The sequence below is a fragment of the Hemicordylus capensis genome, chromosome 1 (assembly GCF_027244095.1).
Source record: "Hemicordylus capensis ecotype Gifberg chromosome 1, rHemCap1.1.pri, whole genome shotgun sequence".
NCBI lineage: Eukaryota > Metazoa > Chordata > Lepidosauria > Squamata > Cordylidae > Hemicordylus > Hemicordylus capensis.
In genome coordinates this window covers 299314900-299331002 of record NC_069657.1, presented here as the reverse complement: position 1 = coordinate 299331002, position 16103 = coordinate 299314900, and the positions used below count along the sequence as shown (strand labels likewise).

Genomic DNA, 16103 nt, shown 5'->3' with positions numbered 1-16103 from the left:
CAGAGTCCCAAGGCAGCATTGGAACTGCTCAGAATGAGCCATTGCACTTGCCACACTCCAGCTGTTTTCCCCATTATAGCAAAGGGGGGAAACAGTGGAAGCGCTGCTAGAACGTCCACTCATTCTGAGCAGCCCCCATGCTGCTTGGGACTCCTCAGCAGCCCTGGGGTGGGACGCTAGGGCAACAGAAGCCTGAGTATCATGTCAGCCCATATTTCTATTACTTCATAAGAATGGCCTACGTGATGTGCAGCATTATGGCTCTTTAATGCTGCATCCCCGGGCTGCTGCGAACCTCAAAGCAAGCCCTGACACTGCTCTGGCTGGGTGCCTCTTTCCTTTCCCTCACTTGGAGCAAGGGAGATAAAGGAAGTACCCAGCCAGCAACCAAAGCATTGGCCAACTGCGAGAGGGCAAGGGGCCATGCATGCATTTCTCTCAGCCAGCGAGTGCTTTGTTCAATAACTAGAGAGTTGAGGTGGCACCCTGGCAGCCCCTGGATGCCAGTGTCCCAGGGACATTTGGCCCCCCTTGTCCAATTGTTATTAGAGAAAGAGACCATATAAACTGTTTTGTGATCCTTCTGATGTAGCTGGGTTTTCAACACTGGCCTAGATTTTCAAACTTCAGTGCAGCTGTGCACTTTCCAAAGCCTGGATATCAGTATCATGTGAGAATCCAACCAACTAAAAATATTTGTCTGACATGGTGCACAGCTTTATGGAGCTGTAATGTGGCACCCCGGGGATGCTGGGAACTCAAAAGGCAGCCCTAACACTGTTAAGGAGGGGCAGTTGTGCCATTTTCTCCATTGTCATGAATGTGGGAAACGGCAGCAGCACTGCTTGCACAACTGCCCACTCTTAAGCATGTCAGGGATGCCTTCTGAGTTCGCAGCATCGTGTCAGTCAGTACTTCTTCAGCAATGAACCAAAGAAGGGCTGGCATATACTGCAGTTTTCATTATGTTGTCATTGCTGAAGGAAAAACAAAATAACATATTTCTGAAATTCTGTCAACGTTCTGATTGAGTCTAATGTAACATGTCCTGGAAGCTAAGCTAGCATGCTGTTTTAGATTTCACACACTTTTGGTGGCTGGCTTTTTTGGTTTTCAGCTTTCCTATTTGGAAATGTAATGCCAGATATTTATCTTAAAGGATAATATATTTCACAGTCTTGAAAGCATCTGCTTTTTGCACCTCTGTTTTTAACACTGAATCTGAAACACTGATGTTGCTACTGACACTTTAAAAGGAGAAAACAAGAAGGTTCTTTTGATGTTTATCAGTTTAATCTGCTAATGGATATGATTAAACTGATTTCTGTGAAAACTGACATAATAGAAAACAACAATATCTATAAATGTATCTATGCAGAGGGCCTTAGTTAACATACTGTGCAGCACCACACATATTGAAGAGTGGGGCACACACACATTGATTCCAAATTACTCCCAAACCTGTCACTGCTGCTCGTGGATGCAGAGAGTCTCCATGGCTCCAAAGGATTGCATCACCTCTGTAGTGACACTGCTTCCACTGGAAATAAGGGGTGCACAAGTGCTACAGCTGTGCTGCAATCTTTAGGTGCCACGGAGGCTCTCCTCATTCGCTAGCAGTGGTGGCAGGTTTGGCAGTCATTCAGAACTAGTGTGCATGCCCTGCTTTTGAGTCAGCAGGCACTGTGCAGTATGCAAGCCCTTAGTTTTAACCAGAGTCCATCTGAAATAAGGGCCCCTGAAGTAAATGGGATTTCTTTCCACAACATGTGCTTAGGATTGCATGTGTGACAAAAACCAAGGGTGGCATTTGCTGGAGATAAGTTGTTCAGGTGAAGAACGTGTTGAGTATGAAGAGGGGAAAGCAAGCATGAAAATTTAAGAGCCCGGCTGGACCAGATTAAAAGGCCAATCTTCCCCAGTATCCTGTTCCCCATAGGCCACCAGATACCTCTAAGAAGCCTACAAACAAGTGGGGTGTGCACATAATAGCCCAACCTCAGGAAGTGGTATTCAGTGGCATATTGCCTTAGCCATCATGACTGACACATACACCATAAATTAGCTTAATCCCTTTTGAAATCATTGGAGCCAGTGACCATCAGATCATGTGGCAGCCAACTTCATAAATTAATTGCATGGTGTGTGTAGAGGGGCACCCAAAGCTTATCCCTTGGGAAGATCCTTCCGTTGGATAGTCCATCACAGGGTGGTAGTCCCACAGGTACAAGATACTAAGACTATAATTCCAAATGTACTTACTTGGAGGTCAAATCAAGTGATCTTGCTTGTTTCATAGTATGAATTTGAATTCAGGATTCCAGGCAATTTCATCAAAGCGCTCCATCTTTGATTGCATATAGTCTATTAATTATCCACCCCTGGTGAGGTTTCCATAAGTCTAATGAGCAATATGTTCATCTTCCATCTGGTACACACTACACTTCCATTGCCATAGCACAGGGGGCTGAACATACAAAATGTCTTAGGCACTGTGCAGTATGCACAGTGATCTTTCATATAACCATTTATTAGATTGCATCCCCGGGGTGCCACGTAAATGTCTTAGACATTTTGTATGTTCAGCCCCCTGGGCTAGGGGGCTGAACTATTTGTCCATCGAGCTTAGTATGGTCTTCTCTGACTGGTGACAGCTGTCCTAGGTTTGTGGCAAAGAAGTTTCCCAGCCCTGTTACCTGAACTTTTTAATTGGAGAGGCCAGGGACTGAACCTGGGATCTTCTGCTTGCAAAACATGCCTTGTACCACTGAGCTATGGCCCTTCTCCCTTGGGAAGAAAGCCCATGGATTGCCAGTTGCCACTGCGGAGCAAAGAAAGTATGGGCTCGGATTAGGATGTCACTCTCTAAGAACTAGACCTATCAGTTGCTTATCCATAATGGAAAGACATTGCCTATCCCATCTTATTTTGGAACCACTGGACCACAGGAGGGACAATGTCATTAGGAAGGTGTGATAGCAGAACAGCTTTGACAGCCTCAGATACTCTGAGTGCTGCCTGCAGCCATTCAGGTGAGCCATGTTCAGCCAGATAAAGGAGAGAAGGTGTGCCTGTGTTTACACTGTGCTAGTCCAAGTGCCCCAGTCAGCTGAGAATTATCCGAGTTTTCAGTGTCAGAAGAAGGCAGCATGAAAGCAGATGATGTCACTGGTTGTATTGTGGAGACAAATCTTTTCCGCAGCTGATAATGACTCCTGATGTGTGCAGCGGATATAACCTGAGTCATACAGCTTTAGAATAAACGGAAATGTATATCTTTGGAGTAGTCAAGAATTTGGCTTCTGGAGGCTTGTAGGAGCTGTGTCCTCCTACTTGGCTCAAGTGGTATAGGTCATCACCCATGAGCTGAGCATTTGCCTCCCCTCTCTGCAATGGGTTATGCACGTAACGGGCCAGAATTACCATTTCATAACATGTGCAGCAAACATGGGCCACCAAATGAGGCCATGGCCCTGCACCACCTGCCTGCCTCCCTCCTTTCCTCCCTCCTTCACCAACCAAGAGCCAGGGCTGGAGGAGCGGCCCACCCTCTCGCTCCACCCTCATCACCAAGCAGTGATGGAATCAGTCCACAGGCTGACCTTTTGCCAGCAACAAGGGCAGAGGGAGAGAGGCAGGTAGCTGCGAAGGCAGGCAATGTGTGCCCCCCCCCACCAAAAAATCTAGCCACAGCCCCCACCCACCCCCCACCCCACAAGATTTAGCCAGTCCCCTTGAATTCAGTGGTGCTTAATCCCAGGAAAGTGGGTATAGGATTGCAGCCTTTGCCCTTTCCCCTGGAAAAGGTCCTGCAGATGCCCATGTATGCTAGTGTGCACATACACCCTACTCAGGCTTAATGCTATGAGGAAAAGCTCGAGCCAATGACAAGAGTTTTTGTTCCTGGGAGGGAAAGGGACATAGGGTGGTGGTGTGAACTGACCACCGAGAGTTCTTGGGGAAACCTTTACCAGAGAGGAAGGTGCCAGTAGCGTGGGAAAGGTTTGGCTCTGTGAACCTGAGAGAATACCAAGGAAGAGCAGCCTGGTGGGATGCCTGTCCTTTGCCCCACCCCCCTTTTGAAGGAAGCATGCAAGTTTCCTTGCATTTCTTTTATTTGGTTCTGTCTGAGATCCCCTTAAAATGATCAAAGCTGACCCTGAGAAAAGGTTATCAGATAAATATTAGTTTGAACTTTTTTCCCATTGGTTTTTTGTACTGGTTAGCTTGCAGGGCACCTGAAGGTATGCCTTGTGCAGATTAAGGTATCTTCTAATTGGGATTCATTTTGACAGTCACCTCTTGGCTCCGAGCGCTGGTAGTAGCAAGGAAGTGTTTGAACTAGTTTGCTTTTCCCTCTGATAAGCACAAGCAGCCTGTACAGAGAATAAAAGCCCTCCATATATTAAAAGGAAAACAGACAGAGGCTTTGATCCCTTCACTCTCGCTGCAGCCATTTCAAATATTATTGACTCCTGTCAGTTGGGCACATGGCTAGAGCCAAAAGCAGAGCTTGGCTTATAAGATGTACTGCTGTTCCTGAGAAGCAAGGGCCACAGAAGTACAGGAGCACAGCTCAGTTCCAAAAGAGAGCTGGCTTTCATTTAATAGCTACACACAACATATTTTATTAAATGGGGACTGATTTTTTTGACCCCTCATACATATCAAAACAAAAACTAAGACTATAAGGAGAGTTCTTCTGGATCAAACGGAAGTCTTTCTGGTCCAAATCGAAATGCTAGCCTTTGAAATGCTTCCAGGAAAAACATGAGGGGACATGAAGGCAATCTCTCTCCCCTGCTGTCACCCTCTAGGGACTGATATTCAGAGGTATACTGCCTCTGAACATGGAGGATCCATTTAGCTAATAATCACTGATTTATCCTTCATGCCAGCACCACACGTTGTGACAGAGAATGCCATACATTAATTCTGCATTGTGTGAAGAAGTACTTTCAAGCCAACATGTATCTTTTTAAAACAATAAACAAACTATTCCCCACTCCTTTCAGCAGATCCTTTCATGAGCTGGATTATTTCTTCTTCTTTTTTAGTCTGACAAATTAAAAAAGATTACATGTAAGCGATGAATTTGAAGTCCCTCATTGACTTTTCTGGTGGTTAAAAGGAAAAGATAATTGCACCAATCCATCACTCCGTACACGATGCCTTCAAATAATTATGCCTACCTTCCAAGTGGGAATGTGCACACAAAGCGGGTTTGGTGGTTACCTGGGTTGCAACCAGTTAAGCATTCTTGTCCCCACGCGCAACGTCTCACATACACTTTTCAGCATGTGAAATCTTACTTCTGGGCAAACGGCAGCTTCTTTGGATAGCTGCCAATGTAAGCAGCAGGGACAAATTGCAGACCCCCAAAAGCTCTCTGCAATGAGAACACTGCAGGCACCTGTTCAGTATGCAAGGCATGATATTAATTACTTCCACTTACAAACCTATCAGAGCATATTCTTTCTGCTTTGGTGGGGGGGTGGGACAAATTAATAAGGTCTGGTAAACAACTCTTTTCTCCCCCCCATCCTACCTGTCCTTAGACATTTTTATGCAAGCAATACTGCTTCTATGGGCTTTACTAATGCACAAATAAACCAGGTTGTAATATTCACATTTAAAACACACACCAGGTTTAATCATTGTTTTAATCTGAAAGAATTAATGGGTTGTGTCCTGACTAATGCCCTGTTCATTGGTTGGTTTTATAATAACAATGTATATCTCACCTTTCTCTGCAAAGCGACTTAGACGAATCCAGACAAAACCATGGTATGGCAGATCAAAGAACAATATGGCATGGCTGAATAGACTAATCCCAAGATCACCTCTGAAAAACCAGTTCTGCAGGATTTTTCTGTGGTGCAAAGCCTGCCAAACAAATGTCACAGTGGAATAAAGAAAAGTAACTAGACATCACAAGGCAAAAGTGCGGCACAAGCGAAGTAAGCTACAGCTTAGGGCAGTAGCAGCTGGTGAGCACTGCTCCAGGGGGGACGGTGAGGGTGGGAAAATATGGCTTAGCCGCTGCCACTACCCCAAATGCTGAGCGGGAGGGAGGTGCCCGACACAACATTTCGTGGGGAGGCTGCCCGACCCCTGCTGCTCAGTTGGCCTCCACACATGCACATCTACATTATGTTGCATATCTGTACAGGTGTCACTACATGTATACTATTTTGTGTGTGACTGACTGCACATGCATTCATTTCATCAACAAAAGCAACAAATATGTATATACCACTTTTAACAAAGCTTTCCAAAGGATTTTACATAGAGAAATAATAAATAAATAAGATGGATCCCTGTCCCCAAAGGCTTCACAGTCTAAAAGGAAATGTAAGGTAGACACCAGCAACAGTCACTGGAGGTACTGTGCTGGGGGTGGATAGGACCAGTTACTCTCCCCCTGCTAAATAAGGAGAATTGCTACATTAAAAAGGTGCCTCTTTGCCCAGTTAGCAGGGGTTCAGAAGTGAAGCTGAGTATAGGCCCCCGCAAATGCAGGGTACAGATAGGAAGGGTGCTTCTATTCGGGAACTATATATTAATACCTGTCCATATATACAGATTTGTACATGTGTACACACTGTACACACAAGGCCTACTCAAACACTGTGTTCAAGGTATGTACAATTTGTGTTCTTGCACATATATCTCCGTACACACAGCTCTGCATGTACAATGCTGCACATACAGCTCTGTACATACAGCTCTGTACACATACGGTTATTCATGCATTGTGTTCAACACATGTATAGTAGTACTGGCAGATCATCTGTGTGCAGGAGCAGAGGGAGGCTGGCGGCCTGTGTTCGGCCACCACTGCAGTCCCCTGGCCCCGCCCCCACATCTAACATCAGACTCAGGGGGCCAGCTAGCCATGCCCCTGTGTCTGACATCAGGCGCGGGGGCATGGTCAGCCCTGATGCTTTGGCAGCAAGACCAGAAGTGACTCTCCCTGTCTTTAAAAGTCAGGGAGAGACACTCCGGCCACGCTGCCAAAGTAGCATGGGTCAATTTCGGTGCCCAACGGGCCTCGTGGCCCCATTTGGGAGCAAAATAACGCCCCCTGCATCTGACGTTCTTTGAACCTGTTTGCCCAATGGTGGCTCCGCCCCTTGTCTGTACGCTATGACTTTGTTGCTCTCCTTGCCCCCCGCCACAGCCCCTGCTTTATTGCTCAGTATCAGCCACACACTCTTACTCATCCCCACCCTGCCGCTCACTCACCCCCTCCCCGCCACCTGCTCACTTGCCCCCTCCCTACCACTTGCTCGCTCACTCGCCCCCTCCCTGCCATTGACTTGCTCTGGCACACCTCCTCACCACTTGCTTGCTCACTCACCCCCTAACCGCCACTTGCTCGCTCACTCTCCCCCTCACCACTGCTCATTTGCTCACTCTCCCTCCTCGCCGCTCACTTGCTCACTCTTCCCCTCCCTCCTGCTCGCTTGCTCACTCGCCCCTCCCCTCCTCTCACTTGCTAACTCCCTGCTCGCTTGCTCACTCAACCTCTCCCCAGCTCTCAATTAATTGCCCCTCCCTACCACTTGCTTGTTCACTCACCCCTCCCTGCCACTCGCTTACTCACTCTCCCTCTCCCTGCTGCTTGCTTGCTCACTTCGATTGCTCACTCACTCATCCCCTCCCTGCCACTCGCTCACTCTCACCAGCTCCCTGCCACTTGCTCACTCACCCCCTCCCTGCCACTAACACTTGTGCTCTCACAGCCCTCCCTGCCGCTCACTGACTCTCACCCCATCCCTACCACTCTTGCCTGCTCTCTGCTGCTCAGTTGCTCACTTGCCCCCTCCCTGCTGCTTGCTTGCTCACTCCCTGCTTGCTCTCTTGCTGGCCCCCTCCCTGCCGCTCACTCACTCTTGCCCCCTCCCTGCTGCTCGCTCTCTCTAACACCTCCTCCCTGCCACTCGCTTGCTCACTCCCTGCTTGCTCACTCACTCACATCGCCCCACCACTCTCTCACTCTTGCCTGCTCCCTGCCTCTTGCTCACTCACCTCTCCCCGCCACTCACACTCATGCTCTCGCCCCCTCCCCACCACTCGTTCACTTGCCTCTTCCCCACCGTTTGCTTGCTTGCCCCCTTCCTGCTGCTTGCTCACTCCTTCACCCCCTTCCTGCCACAAGTTCACTCACTCACCCCCTCCCCATTTCCTGCTCGCTCACTCACCCCCTCTGCTTTGCATGCTCACTCCCACCCCGCTGCTCACTCGCTTGCCCCATCCCTGCCTGCTCAATCACTCACCCCCTCTCTGCTGCTCACTCACTTGTGCCCTACCTGCTCCTCTTCCCTATCTGCATATGGAATCCCCACTGCCCAATCACCACGGTGCTTCTGTTCTGTTACCTCCAGTTGGTAAAGCACTGTGTGAGCGGGGCTTGCCACGTACAACCTCAATGTATTGTGTAGAGAGAAGATAGTTCCTATCCGGACCATGCATTTGAAGGGGTGTGTACCTAGGTTCACTTTTACAAGCAATGCTTCTACAGTCATCCATACAAAAACATGAATGTGTACAACATAAATTCTGGTTATGGCTAGATCGTATGTTCGTTGAACGGAATATGTGAATAGGGCTAAAGAGAAGAGGAAGACCAATTAATAGTATGTTACAATCATTCTTTATTAGTCTATGCCCTACTATTTAAACTGAAGTTTGAAAGTAGTTGTTTTGGGTCATGCTGCTACAGAAAACAGAAAACAATTACTCTGTTATTTCTTCTTTTTGTACATAATCTTTCTCTGTTATGTGGGCTGCTCAGTTATGTAGGCTGACCTTTTACTTTCATTGGTGCTTCAACACAGCATTTCGTGTATTGTGGATGATGGCTATAAATTATGAAAGGTATTAAAAGCCCTCAAAAAGTGTGAAATTAATGCTATAAAACTGAGTGTTGACATTTTTCAAATGTGCAATAAGTGTGATTTTTGAGAGTTTGGAGACACTGAAAATTAGCATAACAAGACAAAACAGCAGATGAAGTGATTCACAATCACTTCGTTGTGGTGGCGGGTGGGGGGGGCCTTGGTGGGGAGAGCCTACCTTACACCCTGACCTTTATCGGTGATTCAAAAGGTCACTTGCTTTTCATTTTTTCAAAGAGGATAGGCTTAAATAGGCCTGATGGGATTAGACTTTGTCAAATCAGGCATTTAGGAGGTCAGCTGAGTTAGAAGAGTGACTCACTCCCCCTCCAATCTATCATAAACAGTGAACAATTATTCAGAATGGAAACTTGCTCGATAAGAACTGTTCTTCAGGATGTTTTAAAGTGCAGTTTTACCAGATGGGGGGGGGGCAGTCCAAAAAAGAGCTCACTAAGCAAAACTAACACAAACTTCTTAACAATTTTACTATATTATTAACAGAGATTATTAGAAACTAGCTGGGCTGGGCACAGAGCATCTGCGCCTCTAGTTCCCCACTGCCACCACTCCCCCACCACTGCCGCTCCTCACACCACTGCTGTTTTCTTTCCTGCCCACCCTCCGCGGCTTCCCCACCTGTCATTGCCATTTCCCCCACCCACCCCTGCCACTGCCATCATTTTCCACCCTCCCACCCACCCACTGCCACCTTCTTCCCCCCACCTGCCTGCCCACTGGCTGGCCACCACCACCATTTTGTTTCCACGGCTGACCAGCCAGCCAGCTACAGTTGCCATTTTCTTCCTTCCCGCCCTTCCCCGTCGCTGTCCAGCTGCTGCTCATGAACTCTTGTGAGAGCTGTCATGCATGGAATTAGCGATGGGTACCCCTAAAAGAAATATATAGAGAGATGGGCCTTAGGGCCAGACCAGGTATGATGGGGCTTGCCTTTCCTATTCACATATAAATCAGAGTGAGTGTCTTTATCAGTTAAAAAGAGCACACAGGGAACACTGACTGGATTCTCTTTTCTTCCCATTATTCCAGCAGTGTTCCTCCCTTCCCAGCTCTAACAACAGAAGTGAGCTGGAAATGGAGAAGAGCGCTGGGAGCAATAGACCAAGGGAAAGCAACAGTGGCGTAGTGGATCTGGAATGCCCTAGAATGCTATTCCAGGACTTCTCCCGGCCCCAGCTCACTTGCAGCACATGGCAGTGGGGGGGGAGCACAGAGGCACCATCATGGGGGGGAAACTGTCCTCCTCAACTTCTCCTTGCACGTTCCGCCACTGCTTCTGCTGCCACTGCCTCCGCCTGACACTTTGAAGCAGCTCTTGCCATGGCAAGCAGGTGAATCAGTTTTCTCACACAAGTGAGAGAGCCTGTCTGCCCTCGTGCTGCTACAAAAGCCGACTGGATTCAGAAGTGCATGCACCCTAATGGTGACCGCCAGAGCACATGTGCCCATCAGGGCTCATGCAAGCCCATCACCATAACCACAGCTCTTGCTGTGGCGAGAGCACATCTGTCCTCTCTTGCCTTCTCAAGAAAACTGATCTGTCCACTTGCCCTGGTAAGAGCTGGGTAACAAGTAACAGGCAGAGGCAGGAGGAGGAGCTGTGAGTGGCGGAGGAGGAGGAGGAAGAGGAGGCAGTGACGGTGACAGTGGCAGGGCAGAGGGAGGGGTGAGGGTAGAAAACAAGAGAGAAAGAGAGGGAGCGGGAGAAAGAGAGGTTTGATCTGCAGGTCATTAGGAAATATGTTATTCAGAATTGCTTAATATATATGAATCAACATCTCCTGAGCATGTTCTGGTGTAAAGTAGTGCATTCACCTAATTTGAAAAATTGACCATGCAGAATTTGGTAGTGGCAGATCTTTGGGAAATATGCTATTCAGAATAACAGGATATTCAAGGATATCTTACAGCATTCACATGTAGTCTCCCATCCAAATACAATCCAAGGCAGACCTTGGTTAGCAATGGAGACAATTCAGAATGTGTGTGTGTCTCTGTGTGTAAATACAATGTAATGTCCAGAAACTGCTACCATTGCTGATGGATCTGCATTAAGAATGCTGCCACTTTCTTAATTGTTTTAGTTGACACTAGGATGGTTTCTAACCTTTCTCTCCACTAACTTCCAATCTTCTCCTGAATTCAGTTCAGATGACTTCTCCTTATGTTCAATATCAATCTCTATTTCTCTTCTCTTTTTTCACACCTAACTCCTGCTGTAGTGACCAGCCAGCCCTCCCCTAAAGAGTTAACCAGAAGTGAACCCTGTCCTGACTGATAGGCTGGTGAACTCCAGAGCTCAGCCAATCAGCACACTAGGTGGGTGAGACCTAGAGAGCCGTTGGGAGGAAGAGAAGAGTTCCTTTGTTACAAGGAGGTGGCTGGAGGAGCAGAGGAGGACATGTGGCCATGAGCTACAGGAAAATGCCTCTGCAAGTCCTGGGAAGCCAGGACGGCAAGAGACTTTAATCCTCTTCCAGAGTTTGGGTGAGTTCAAGGCAATGAAGCCAGGGCTTTTGGCTTCAGGAAGTTTAGTATAGGAAAAATTAAGAAAAATTTTGTTTAGAAAGATTTGGTGTTAGACTTTCTGTTTTCTTTTGTGTGCACTTTGTATATCCCTTATACTGGTCTATTATTGTTTATCTGCAACATAACTAAGCTAAGAAACACTAGCCTTCACCCATCCAGCCAGGGCATTGTAAAAGATGCCATAAGTTTTAATTGTACTTTTGTATTTTTCTACATACCTGTTCCTTGCAACTGAGTAATCACAATTTTTAAAGCATGCTGCCCCAACTTCATCTGGGGTGCTTTTTGAAGTATTCTTGTAACCTTCTGAGTATTTTGACTTGTAACTAGAAGCTGGGAAAACATCAGACGGAAGCAGTCTGTAGCATTTAAAGAAAATTGTTTTGCTTTTTGTTCTTTTCTTTTACAAGCTTCTTCCAAGTGGATTTTTAACTCAGGAGATAGTGGGGGCTAAAAAGAGGCTCTTTCTCTGGTACAAAACATGCCTCAATCAGTCAACGGCTATAAGTTTTCTCCCCACATGTAGGCTTGCATGAGGAAGGGGTTTTTTTTTGGTACTTTTCAAATAGCAAAAGAAAGAGAGTTTTCCCTGGGATTTCTACCCCAAACCCAGGGAGGGCAAGCTCTGTAATAGAGAAGGGTGGTGGTGGTAGCCATTTTTGAACCTACCAAAAGTAAAGAAGAGTTTTAGGAGTAGTCTTTGCCAGAAAGCTCTGCAGGGATGATTCAGCATTTCTTTCCCTCACTTGAACTTGCTCTGAGACAAAGGCTATAATCCACTACACCTGCTCTGCTCTCTGCTGCTCACATCCTTCTTTTCCTACTTCTCTTCCTCCTTCTTATTAAACCTTGCACCTCATCTTCCACTGTTTTTTCTTCCATCTCTTCTTGCTTGTGGAGCTGCCCTTGAAGACTGTTCGGAAGATTCAGCTGGTTCAGAATGCTGCTGCAAGGATCCTCGTGGGTGAAAGTCACTTCACGAGTATTACACCCATCCTGCATCAGCTTCATTGGCTACCAGTCCAATTCCGGCCTAGATTCAAGGGGCTGGTATTGACCTTTAAAGCCCTACATGGCTTGGGGCCAGGGTACCTGTCAGACCACATTTGCCCATATGACTCTGCATGGGCCCTCCGCTCATCATCTCAGGCCCTGCTCATGACCCTGCCACTAACAGAGAACCAGTTGGTGGGGACTAGAGACAGGGCCTTTTCAGTTGTGGCCCCTCAGCTTTGGAACGACCTCTCTGAAGAGCTTTACCATGATCCCTCCCTCAGTGTTTTTAAAAAACATCTTAAAACCCACTTTTGTAAGGAGGCTTTTAGTGCTCCCTTTGTTGTGTTGTTATATCTGGTAGGTTCTTTAGCGTTTTATAATGTTTAGCTTTTAGCTTTTAAAATAACCTTTAATTTGAACCTAATAATGATTGTGGTTTTTAATATGACACTTTTCTTTTGTTTAATTTAGTTAATTTTATTACTTTTATTGTATCGTGTCTATCTTATTGTTGTGAGCCACCCCAAGCAGTAGTGCACTGGAGGGGCGGGGTATAAACTTTTAAATAAATAATACTAAATAAATGTAGAATGTCCTCTGATTCAACTTTGCTATCCCTCTCCAGGAAATTTTGGTAAATGGTTCTCCTTTGTCTAGGCTTCCCTTCTCAGGTTGCAGCTTTGTTAATAGGGCAATGATCTTTGAATCCCTCAGTGCATTGCGACCAGAATATCTTAAGGGCTGTCTCCTCCAATAGTAACCTATCTACACCCTCATCATCTGAGGTCCTGCTTGGTGTCCCATATCATCCCTCACCATCTGAGGTGAGACAGGTGGTGTGCAGGCTAGGGACTTTTTGATGATAGCACCCACTTTCTGGAACTCCCTGTCCCAAGGAAGTCCACCTGACTTCATCATTCTGTAACTTTTGACAAATAGTAAAGATGATGGCTTACAATCTGTGCAGCCAGCTTTACACCCAAGAGGGATGTGGGCCCTTCTGGGTGCTAGCCAAACCCCCGGCATGTGATATATCACATGCAATGAGTGTGGCTGGCACATGCAAGGGGAGAAAATGGATCCACTCTCAGAGGCACTCTTACCCCTGGACTTCCAGGCCTAAGTCCAGATCCTCCACACTCCTTGGGGGGCCCCCAAAATCCTTTTTAGTCTGCCCAGGTGGTGTGGTTACTGTACATTAAAAATGCATTTAAAATATTTTTGTGGGGGTGCGGTGGCGGGGAGGCTCCAAAAGCCTTTAGGTCTAGGCTCCAAAATTACCTAGGTGCACCTCTGCCCACTTTCCCCTAGCTATGCACCTGGCTGCTATGATTGTTGTGGCCACCCAAGCTGAAATCACTACCTGGATCAGTCCGTGTGCCCTTCCAACCAATGTCCCTAGCAGGAGTAGGGAGCTGGGTCCACCGAGACACCTATCTCATGAGCATCCATCCTTTCACTAACTTCTTCAACCCTCCTGCCTTTCACCTCACTGTTCCGGAGGGACGTGAGTCTCCTGCTGCTGAATTTTATTATCAGTGTTGTTGCTGTTGTTATTATAGATATCATTGCAGAATATAGGCTGTTCCCAGTAAAGTTGCTTTTTGTAATTGGCTGATGGTGATTTCTGTGGCCCCTATGGTGTTGAGGTACTCTTCAAAGTGTTTTGGAATTGCACCTAGGGTACCAATTACTACTGGGATTATTTTGGTCTTTTTCTGCCACAGCCTTTCCATTTCAATTTGTAGATCTTTGTAATTTGTTGTTTTTTCTACCTCAGTCAGTTTGTTTTCTATCTGTCCATGTACACTGTGTAGAACATTTACCAGTGGGTGAAATCTGTGCGTCACAAATCTTACATCATACCATATATACACGGTAGTCAAGCCTTGTTATTGTTGTTATAGAAACCATTGCGATCAGCTCTGCTATGGCAGAGAGAAACCTTTAAGCTGCTTGTACATAAATAAACTGGTTTTTGTTTTATTTAAAAGTTCACCCTGTGCATTATACTTTCTTCTCACTCAGCCCTCAGCTGAACTCTACTAGGGGTTGATAAAAACCCAAGGAGGAAGAGCTTGGTAGTGGTAGCAAAGACTAGATAAAGGAAAGTGGAAATAAATATGGATTTCTCAGTAATATTGGTCCACATATGTATAAGATTGTTAACCTCTTCAGTTTTGGTACAGACCCCTCTCACTAGCAGCATCTCAAGTTGATGAGTAGGGTTCCACTCATCACAATGGGCATTGCCTTTAGGGATGGGTCCGGACCGGTCCGGAGGCCATTGTAAAGGCCTCTGGACTGTCCAGACCGGTTCGGACCTGGCCGGTCCGGTCCGGGTGGAGGGGGTTCCTTTAAGGGCAGGGAGGGTTTACTTACCCTTCCCGCCGCTTTGCCCCCTCCAGCGCTCGTATTTACTGTAGAAATTGGGGCGGCAGGATACCTCCCTGCTGCCCCTTGCCTCTCTGCAATGCAAAAGGCTCCAGCAAGCCTTTTGTGCATGCCACGCGCAAGCTTCATGTCTCCCTGACGCCGGAGGCCCGGTCTACCTGCCGGGACGAGGCCGGGTAGACCGGGCCTCTGGCGTCGGGGAGACGTGAAGCTCGCGCGCGACGTGCGCATGCGCAAAAGGCTTGCCGGAGCCTTTTGCATTGAGGAGGGGCAAGGGGCGGCAGGGAGGTATCCTGCCGCCCCAATTTCTACAGTAAATACGAGCGCTGGAGGGAGCAAAGCGGTGGGAGGGGTAAGTAAACCCTCCCCGCCCTTAAAGGAACCCCCTCCACAGTGCCGGACCGCAGCTGTGCGGTTCCGTGCACACCCCTAATTGCCTTCATGATGTTCAGCCTGTTCTAGATGGGGTTGCACTCCCCCTGAAGGATCAGGTTTGCAGATTGGGGGTGTTCATTGATCCAACACTGTCTCCCAAGGCTCAAGTGGCTTCTGTGGCTCAGACTGCCTTTTACATACCTGCCAACATGATTTCCCATTCACCTGAATGGGAAAATAGGGACATTATGACAGGTATGCTTTTATCAGCTTTGGCTGACATGCCAGCTGCGACCTTACCTGGACAGAGATAGCTTGGCCACAGTTACCTATGCTCTGGTAACCTCCCATTTAGATTACTGCAATCGCTGTACTTGGGGCTGCTTTTGTAAATGGTCCAGAAACTGCAGTTGGTACAAAATAGGGCTGTTTTTGGTTTCTCCTTGACATTTTAGATGGCTTCAAATGCTATTTGTAATCCACATTGAGGAACTAAATAGTGGAAAGGTAGGGTAGCCTTTTTAAACTAGTAAATTAAATACTTTGGATGGCAGTTCATATAGGTAACAATATTCTACTTGTATATCTTAGGAGATTGCTTAGAGCTTCTTTTTAAAAATTCTGCCTCTGTATATAATTGTATATTGTATAAGTTGTATCAAGCTAGAACTAGATGTTAACAGTACATGCGTGGCTTCCACCAAAATCAATATCTCTCTGTCTTCTCCTTCTATCTCCCCCAATAATGTCTAGCAATGGTAAATGTGTGGTGTGAGTTTCCTTGCTTACATAAGTGGCAGGCAATGGCTGCATTTACACGTCATGTGGAACTGCATGTCCAATGGTGTTGAAATTCAGACATCACAGAGAGCTCCCTCTCTGCAG

At 46.9% G+C, this 16103-nt stretch overlaps 1 protein-coding gene across 2 annotated transcripts in view; it reads left to right on the top strand.

The window, feature by feature from the left end:
- Nucleotides 1-16103, top strand: part of LOC128340819 (protein eyes shut homolog) — a 130526-nt gene that overhangs the window by 68191 nt on the left and 46232 nt on the right. The gene's annotated exons all lie outside the window — the stretch shown is intronic.